The sequence below is a fragment of the Equus caballus genome, chromosome 2 (genome assembly GCF_041296265.1).
Source record: "Equus caballus isolate H_3958 breed thoroughbred chromosome 2, TB-T2T, whole genome shotgun sequence".
NCBI classification, from domain to species: Eukaryota; Metazoa; Chordata; class Mammalia; order Perissodactyla; family Equidae; genus Equus; species Equus caballus.
The window spans coordinates 18,275,827-18,286,481 of NC_091685.1; positions in this window are offsets into that span (position 1 = coordinate 18,275,827).

The window sequence follows — 10,655 nt, forward strand, 5'->3', positions numbered from 1 at the left end:
TCTATAGAGACAGAAAGCAGTTTAGTGGTTGCTGGGACTCAAGGTAGGGGAGAGTGAAGAGTGACTGTTTAATGGGTACAGAGTTTCTTTTTGGGGTGAGGAGAAAGTTCTAGAACTAGTCAGTGATGATGGTTGCACAACATTGTGAATGTACCAAATGCCACTGAACTGTATGCTTTCAAATGGCTAGAATGGCAAATTTTATGTTGTGTGTATTTCACCACAATAAAAATATGGTCCCTTGGACAGGACTTCTGGTGATGGTAGAATGAAGAGTTCACAAACTCTCTCACCAAAAAACAAATATAAAACTGGACAAAATTGTCAAAACAACCATTTCAGGCCTCTGGAAGTTGACTAAAGACACACAAATTAAGAAGTGTTTATTTATGAAAAATCGCTGAACTTCAGGTAAGAACAGTGGGACTCTGTGGTGTTCTGGCCTGGGGCTGCTCTCATCTCTCCCTCTTCCCCCTCCCACACGGACGGCCCAGTATCGCTCCCAGGGCAGGGCTGGTTGTGAAAACCAGCAGCTTTGCTGCTGGAAAGGGCTGACTCGATTTAAAATGGAGGGCAAAAAACAAATGTCAAGGTGTATTGTTGGCAAAGATATCAAGCTCAGTAGGAGATGCACGGGGAAAGCCCATATGTCTGCTAGCCTGAGGTTGCAGCCCCACTTAGAAGTCATCAGAAATTCACTAGGGAGGTCCTGGAAATGAGAAAGCTGCAGAGGGACTAGATGATCTCTCTACACATCCCTGCCTGGCTGGAAGGCTGCACACGTGTACAGGGAGACCGAGAGCAGCCAAGCTCTGTACACATCTCTAGCTGACTTGGAGGCTATAAATACGCGAGGAAGTACCAGGATCGGCCCATTGGAAAGGAAAACCTGAGGAAGACTTGAAAAGTGCCTGAGCTTTGAATGTGCTCCTCAACCCACACACAGATTCATAGGCAAAGAGTGGAAGCCTTATAGGCACAAGGTTTTTGAGCAAAACCTCTGACGAATCATTGGTTACCATAAGATATTCAGACCCCCAGGAAACCAAGCTAAAAAATAAAAATAAGGATTGAAAAAAACCCCGAGACACACAACTCTAGAATACTGCTAGAGAGACAGATTCTGCAGACTTAACCCAGGCGAGTCACTAAAATACAATAAAATAACAAACAAACAAAAAACAAACCACAACAGAAATAACTCTCAGGGGGAAAAAAATCAGAATCCAGAGTTACCACAATATATTATTTGAAATGCCCAGTTCTCAACAAACTATATGAAACATGTAAAGAAACGGGAAGAAAAGCTGTCAATAGAAAACTGTCCCTGAATGGGCCCAGTTGCTATATTTAGCAAACAAAGACATCAAATCAGCTATTATAAATATGTTCAAATAATTAAAAGAAACTATGTTTAGAGAATCAGAAGAAAACATTATGATGATAAATCAACAAATAAGGAATTTCAATAAAGAACTAGAAACTACAAAAAAGAATCAAGTGGAAATTCTAGAGTCAAACTACAATAACAAATCAAAAATTCACTAGAAGGACTCAACAGCAGATCTGAGATGGCAGAAGAAAGAATCACTGAACTTGAACATAGCTGAGTAGAAATGATCTAAGCTGAAGAACAGAAATAAAAAAGATGGAAGAAATAGGAACAGAGCCTCAGACCTGTGGTACGACATCAATCATACCAACATATGTGTAATAAGAGTCCCAGAAAGAAAAAAGAGAGAGAAAAGGAAAGAAAAAATACTTGAAGATATAATGGTCAAAAACTTCCTAACTTACTGGGAAAACATTCATCTACAGATCCAAAGAATTCCAAGTAGAGTAAACAAATTCACATATAGACACATTATCATCAAACTGCTGAAAGCCAAAGCACAGAAAATTTTGAAAACAGCAAGAGAAAAACAAGTTGTCAGAACTCATAAAGTACAGTTCTGATGAGCCTTACTTCTAATCAGAAACAACTTGAATCCACAGAGAGAAGGGGAGAGCACCAGGAAAGTTATATTTGTGGGTAAATATAAAGAACTATACAAATATATATATTCTCTTTTCTTCTAATTTCTTTAAAATATATATGATTATATAAATCAACCATTATAACACTATTGGTGGGTTTATAACATGTATTGATGTAATATATAGGTAACAGTAATAACACAAAGGAGGGGGTAAGAAATGGAGCTATATTGGAGCAAAGTTGCTATATCTAACAAGATTTAAGGCAGTATTAACCTAAAGAAGTTTGTGATAAGTCAAGTTGAATACTATAATCCCTAGAGAAACCCCTCTACGTATAAATATAGTTTGAGTGAGTGAAATGAGTGAAATTTTTCGTATAAATATAGTTCGAGTGAGTGAAATGAGTGAAATTTTTCACCGAGTTTGGATGAGTGAAAATAACTCAATAAAATATAGTTTAAAAAATCAATAAATTAAAATGGTACACTAAAAAATATTTTTTAACACAAAAGAACACAAACAGGGACAGAAGAACACAAGAAGACATGAGAAATACAGAAAATAAATAGCAAAATGGTAGGCATAAGTCCAGCCATAACAGTAATGACATTAAATGTGAATAGACTAAACAATTTAATCAAAAGGCAGATTGTCAGATTAGATTTTTTTTAAAGCAAGATTCAATTATATGCTGTCTATCAGAGACACAAATCAGATTCAAAGACACAGGCAGGTTGAAAGTAAAAAGATAGAAAGTGAGCTGAAGTGACTGTATTAATATCAGACGAAATAGGCTTTAAGATAAGAAAAATTACTGGAGATGAGAGGGAAATTTCATAATGATAAAAGAGTCAACACATCAGGAAGATGTAACAACTATAAACATATACACACCTAACAACAAAGTCCCAAAATACATGAAACAAAAACTGATAGAAGTGAAAGGAGAAATAGATAAACAATTATGGTTGGGCACTTCAATACCTCACTCTCAATAATTGGTAAAAGATGTATGTCCGGAATATAAAAAATACTCCAAAACTTGATAACAAAAAAATAAATTATCCAATTTAAAAACAGGCAAAACATTTGAATAGATATTTCACCAAAGAAGATATGAAGATACAAAGAGCTAATAAGCACAAGAAAAGATGCTTGACATCATTAATCATTTGGGATATGTAAATTAAAACAATTTACAGTGGAATGGCTATAAACCAAAAGATAATAAACGTTGGTGAGGATGTGGAGAAACTGGAGTGCTCCAGCACTGCTGATGGGAAAGTAAAATGGTGCAAAGTAAAATGGTGCAACCACTTTGAAAAGAGTTTGGCAACAACTGATATCTAAACTTTAACTATGAATCAGCAATTTCCCTCCCAGGTATCTATCCAAGAGAAATAAAAACATATGTCCACACAAAGACTTGTACATGAAATGTTCATAGCACCATTTTTCATAAATAGCTAAAAAGTGGAATCAACCCAATGAACATCAACTGGGGAATGGATAAACAGAGTCTAGTATAGCCGTACAATGGAATGCTATTTAGCAACAAAAAAGGATAAAACTGACACATGCTACGACGTGGGTGAACTTCAAGAACACAATGCTAAGTGAAAGAAGCCAGTCACTAAAGACCACATATTGTATGAACTCATTTTTTTTTTTAAGATTTTATTTTTTTCCTTTTTCTCCCCAAAGCCCCCCGGTACATAGTTGTATATTCTTAGTTGTGGCTCCTTCTAGTTGTGGCATGTGGGACACTGCCTCAGCGTGGTTCCATGAGCAGTGCCTTGTCTGCGCCCAGGATTCGAACCAACGAAACACTGGGCCGCCTGCAGCGGAGTGCGTGAAGTTAACCACTCAGCCACGGGGCCAGCCCCTGTATGAACTCATTTTAATGAAATTTCCATAAAAGGCAAATCTGTAGACACTGAAAGCACATCAGTGGTTACCTGGGTCTAGGGTTGGGAGCAAGGATTGACTGAAAATGAGCACAAGTAAACTTTTTGGGATCATGTTCTAAATCTAGAAAAAAGAATTTAATTTTGAAGAACAATGCTGGGGGGAATAAGAAAAGATGCCAGTCTTACACTCCTGGAAGAAATAAAAAAGATAATGTTTGAATAACTAAATTGTTTTCACCAAGAACTAGACACTCATCTAAACCAATGGATTAAACAGTGTTAATGTTTAGTATTCAGAAAATTTCTCTGATTTTTGCAGAAGAAAAACCTTTTTCTGAAACCAAATATATTAGAAATATTTGACAAATTTTCTGGTAAATATATATATTTTTTTGGTGAGGAAGATTGGCCCTGAGCTAACATCTGGGCCAATCTTCCTCTATTTCAAATGTGGGACACTGCCACAGCATGGCTTGATGAGCAGTGTGTAGGTCCATGCCGGGGATCTGAAACCCCAAACCCTGGGCCACCAAAGTGGAGCACATGAACTAACCACTATGCCATGGGGCTGGCCCCTGGTAAATATATTTTAATGAAAAAATTTTTTTACTATGGAGACATTTGAAAGCTACTAGAGTAAATTCCAAAGAATAAATATGTTTCCAGAGAAACAGAACCCATAACATACATTTATCATATGTATATAAACTACAGGAATTGGTTCATGTAATTATGGAGGTCAAAAAGTCCCATGATCTGCTGTCTGCAAGCTGGAGAACCAAGAAAGCAGGTGGTATATAATTCAGTCTGAGTCCAAAGGCTGAAGAACCAGGAGCACCATTGTCCAAGGGAGGCAGAGACAGGATGTCCCAGCTCAAGCAAAGAGCAAATTCGTCCTTTCTCCACCTTGTTGTTCTAATGGGGCCCACAAAAACCTGGGTGATGCCTGCCTGCACTGGTGATGGCAATCTTTACTCAATCTCTGGATTCAAATGCTAATCTCTTCTGGAAACTCCCTCACAGACACATCCAGAAATAATGTTTTATTAGCTATCTGGGCATCCCTTAGCTCATTCAAGTTGACACATAAAACTAACCATCACAGACAGTATTTTAATTTCTAGAATTTATTGTGAGATAGGATTTGTTTGAATTGTTGCCAAATTTATCCTATGCTTATGATTTTTCGTAAGTATTTGCATATATGTTGCTTCATATGAAAGAACCTTTCTTTTACTTTTTTTTTTTTTGAGGAAGATTAGCCCTGAGCTAACATCCGCTGCCAATCCTCCTCTTTTTTTTGCTGAGGAAGGCTGGCCCTGAGCTAACATCCGTGCCTGTCTTCCTCTACTTTATATGTGGGACGCTTACCACAGCATGGTTTGCCAAGCGGTGTGTAGGTCTGCACCCAGGATCCGAACTGGCAAACCTGGGCTGCCGAAGCAGAATGTGAGAATGAACTGCTGCGCCACCAGGCTGGCACCCCCCCCCCCTTTTTTTTACATGTATATGGATGTTTATTGCAGCCACATTTGGAGCAAAACACTAAAAACAATCTAAATGTTCATCAATTGGATAATAAATGGAATATATATGTCTATCTTCTATAATAACAATGGGAACTTTAAAAAGCCAGCTATAAAATGATTAAAAGAAGTGATAAGAAAAGTAACATCTTTTGAAGGCCTACTATGTATCAAACACTGTTCTAATCTGTTTACATGCATTAACTCATTTAATGAAAGAGTCTTTCCCAGGCTGGCCTGGTGGCCCAGTGGTTAAGCTCACCTGCTCTGCCTTGGCGGCCCAGGGTTTCGCGCGTTCGGATCCTGGGCGTGGACATAGCGCCGCTCCTCCGTGAGGCGCCATCCTGAGGCGGCGTCCCACATGGCACGACTAGAAGGACCCACAACTAGAATATACAACTATGTACTGGTAGGATTTGGGGAGAAGAAGAAGAAGAAGAAGAACAAGAAAAAAAATATTGACAACAGATGTTAGCTCAGGTGCCAATCATTAAAAAGAAAGAAAGAAAGAAAAATTTTTTAAAAAGAGGGTTTTCAAATTTGAAATTAATAAAGTATTTTTCAATTAACTATGAGTGACACTAGATGGAAAAATCTGTCTATATTGCCTACTGAACATAAATATGCAAAGAAGATCAATTTTCATGAAGTCACTGACAAATTTGCAGAAGGCTCAAAAATCATGGTTACAATATTGATTACTGTGACAGAACAATATGTGAGTATAGTTTTTCTTCTTTCCAAAAATACGTCAATGTAATTAAAATGTATGAATCAATTGCTTTTTTCCTTTTTTGTATTGTAATATTTATTTATTTTTATTGTCGTGATTATATAGACAAAGTTCTTACTATCTGCTTTTCTTTTCTGGACCTTTTTATTACTATTCATTTCACTTCATGACTTTACTAAGAATAATTTTGTAATATGGAGGGGAGGGGTAGCAAAACATCATCTATCGCAGGTGACAAATATGCCTGGTATCCTTCTGGGTAAAAGTGAGTGAAGAAATTCCTGTACTTACGTGTGTATTCATTCACTCAAGAAATATTTGCTAAGTAACTGTGCTTTGCCGGGAACTGTCCTAGGTGCTGGAGATACAGAGGAAATCCCTATCCTCACGGAGTTTACATTCTAGTGATTCCTTCAAGAAGCATATATGAACACTCCTATTCTATACAAGTGCAGAGGTGTGTTAGAGCTGTGAGAGCCGGTTGGGTTCATCTCTTTCCTCCCCCCTATTCAGTGATGGTGTGGTGGTAACTTAAGATCGGCCACGGTGGGAATATTTACACTATGGAAATAGGCAAAAGCTACAACTCAGGGCTTTTGATTTTAGAAAGTCTGTTGCCAAATACTTACCAGCACACCACTACAAGTCACCCATATATAGACCATTCAATCTACTGAAGCCCGTGCTAGTTATTCTCAGTCATATCACCCTGTGTTATTTGCTTCATAGCATTTATTACTACTGGAAATCACCTTATTCTATTGACTTATTCCACTCGTATTTATTGAGTTCCTACTGTACGCTTACTATATGAACTGTTATAGGTGCTTGGAATATAACAAGACAAAGATCTCTACCCTAGTGGGGCTTATGTTCTAGAAGGGGCTGATAGATTTTAAAAATAATAAAAACAATAAGTAAATTATCTAGGACATTAGAAAGTGATAAGTTCTATGGGGGAAAAATAAATAAAAAATAGAGATCAAGGAGGATCTGAGTTCAGGGCATGGGTCAAGATTCTAAATGGAGTGGTCAGGGTAGGTCTCATTGAGAAGGTTATATTTGAACAAAGACCAGAAGGAGGTAAGGGAATTATCTGCATGAAAAGTATTCCTGACAGAAGGAACAGTCAGTGCCAAATCCCTAAACTGGAGTGGCCTGGCATGTTCAAGGAACAGCAAGGCCAGTGTGGCTGAAGTGGAGCAAGCCAAGGGGAGAGCAGTAGAAGATGAGGTCGCAGAGACCATTGGGAGATCAGAGCACGTAAAACTTTGTAGGTAATTGTAAGAACTTTGGTTTTTATTCTGAATAAAATGGGAAGACACTGGAGGTGTGTCTGGAGGAGTGACCTGACTTGACCTATGCTGTAAGAGAATTACTTTGGCTTTGGTGGAGAGAGTCAGTTCGGAGGCTATTGCAAAAACCCCGGGGAGAGATGTTGATCTGGGCCATGGGGGATAATAGTGGAGTTGGTGAAAAGTGGATCTGGATATATGTTGAAAGTAGAGGTAAAAGAATGTGAGCGAAAGAGAGGAGTCAAGGATGCCTGGGAAGTTTGGGGCCTGAACAACCAGAAGAAAAGAGTTCATAAGATAGAAGGGAGAATAGGAATGAGTGGCTTGAGGAATGTAGAGGGAAAGATTCATGGAAGAGAAGAGGCTAGAAATTGAAAGGGGATATTGAAGTCACCAAGAATTATGATAGAAGTTGTGTAGAATGAGCTGGGAGCTCAAATATTCAAGAAATGTCATAATAACTCAGGAATTGATGACAACTGCAAAAAGGAGAGGCAATGGTGATATAATCTGATACTATGAGATTCAAAAAAGAGTCTTTTTAGGGAAGAGAAAAGGATAGTGGTTAGTCTGGGGGCAGCAATGAGAAGCAGAGAGGCCATATACCCAACTCTAGCCCAGTTGGGTTGAAGGGTGTGGAGAAAAAAAGCATTGAGCTGGATGAGTTCTGCAGGCAAAGACAGAGAAGAGAAATGTGTGCAGGAGTCATGGAGAGCCTTGAATGTCATTCATTCATCATTCAACAGTTATCTATTGGGGGCTCTAGATTCTGTGCCAGGCATGTCATCTGTAGACAGCGTGGTGTAGTGGTTAAAGAACACAGACACTCTGAAGTCAGATGTCTGGGCTCAAATTCTGGCTTTGGTAACTTACTAGTTGGGTGACTTTGCTCAATTTATGTAACCTCTCTGAGCCTTGTTTTTCTTATCCATAACTGGGGAATAAGAATAATTTCTACCTCATCAGGTTGTTGGAGCATTAAATGAGATAATTCATACAAAATGCTTATAAATGGCATAAAGTGAATACTCAATCATTGTTGGCTGTTATGGGTCAAGGACAGCCTGTGTTCTAAACTGGGAGGAAACATGGTTAGATTTGTGCTTCAGAAAATCACCCTGGTTGCAGAGTAGAGAATGGACTGGTGAGATGGGGCTTGGGCAATGATGTGTATGAGTTCTAGTTTCTGCCTCCTGTCTGTTTGCAGACAAGAGACAATGAGGCCTGAACAAAGCTGATGGCTGCAGAGATGGAGAGGAATGAGCCAGGAGTGGGACAGAAGGGGCTGTGAGGTCACTAGGACAACTCCCATCTTCTGCTTTGATGACTAGGTGGCTGGCAATGCCATTTACCATGGTAAAGGAGTGGGTGTGTAGGAGGAAGGTATGGGTTCTGCTTTGGGTGTGCTGAGTGTGAGATGGAGACAGAAATTCGAGAGTCTATGGAGATGAAATCATGGAAGTGGACCACCCCACCTGGGTGGGGGTAAGCAGAGTGAAAGAGGAGAAGGTGCAGGATGGAGCCCTGGGATGCCAGCATTTAATGGGCAAGCAGAGGTAGGGGAGCAAGAAAAGGAGCCTGAAGGGGGCCATCCAGAGAGGTGGGGGGCTTGGGGTAGAGGTGGCAGACAAGATGCTTGTGCAGGATTTTCCCATAGACATCTTTAGTTAGTTTCTCAATTCTGCTTTTCATTTTTGTTTCATTTTGTTTGAAAAGTGCTTAACACGTTCTTTACTGGGATATAATTCACATACCATAAAATTCACCATTTTAAAGTGTACAATTCAGAGGCTTCTAGTATATTCACAAAGTTGTGCAATCGTCACTGCTAGTTCTAGAATATTTTCATCACCCCCAAAAGAAGCCCCATGCCTGTTGGCAGTCACTCCCTGTTACCCTCTCCCCTCAGCCCCTGGCAACCACTAATCTACTTTCTGTCTCTACAGATTTGCCTATTTGGGACATTTTGTATAAATGGAATCACATGATATGTGGGTTTTTATAATTGGCTTCTTTTACTTAACACCGTTCTTTCAAGGATCCTCCATGTTGTAGCATGGATCAGAACTTTATTTCTTTTTATTGCTGCATAATATACCAGATTTTACTTATCTATTCATCATTAGCTATTATGAATGATACTTTTATGAACATTCATACACAAATATTTGTGTGGACACATGTTTTCAATTCTCTCGGTATATACTTAGGAGTAGAATTGTTGGGTCACGTGGTAATCCTGTGTTCAACTTTTTTGAGGAACTGCCTCTAAGTCTGGCTCTATCACTTCCCAGCTGTGTGACCAAGAACAGATTATTTCATTGCTCTATGGCTCAGGTTCCTCATCTGTAAAAATGGGACAATAATGGACATTTTTGCTGATTTCCAAAGCAATTTACACTATTTGACATCCCCACCAGCAATGTATGAGGGGTCCAACTTCTCATATCCTCACCAACGCTTGTAATCATATGTCTTTTTTATTATAGCCATCCTAGCTGGTGTGAAGTGGTATCTCATTGTGGATTCGATTTGTATTTACTTTAATACTGATGATATTGAGCATGGCCATAGGAAAACATTCCTATGCTGAAATTTGCTTATCATTAGGCTTTTTTCCCTCCTTGGGTTGTTTTTTCTCTTGTTGATTTATAGAGATTTTCCAAATGGAGAGTTAATTGTTCCTATCCTACAGTTCCTACACTATTTATTATTAGTGTAGTCCAACCCCCCTACTCCCTCATCCCATGGGATTGATTGTGCCCTTTCTGCCATGAATCAAGTCTCCAATATCTTTGGTCTATATCTGAGCTCTCTACCCTTTAGATTGATCTGAATTAATCCTACCCTATTTAATTTCTATAGTTTAATAATAAATCTTTGTATCTGGTATCTTGGTTTTTTTTTCAGAATTATCTTGAATATTCTTGGGTGTTTACATTTTCATACGAATTTTAGAATCTACTTATCTAGTTACACAAAAAGTATTGATAAGTTTTTATTGGAATGAATTGAATTTGTAGGTTTATTTTGAGAGAGAAGAGACGTCTTTATGATAGTGAGCATTCCTATCCATAAACATGGTATATCTCACCATTTATTCTTTTGTATTCTTTGTATCTATTTTAAAACATTTCATACTTTCCTCTGTTAAGGTCTAACAATCTTCTATAAGATATGTTCCTAGATACCTTATAGTTTTTATTGACGT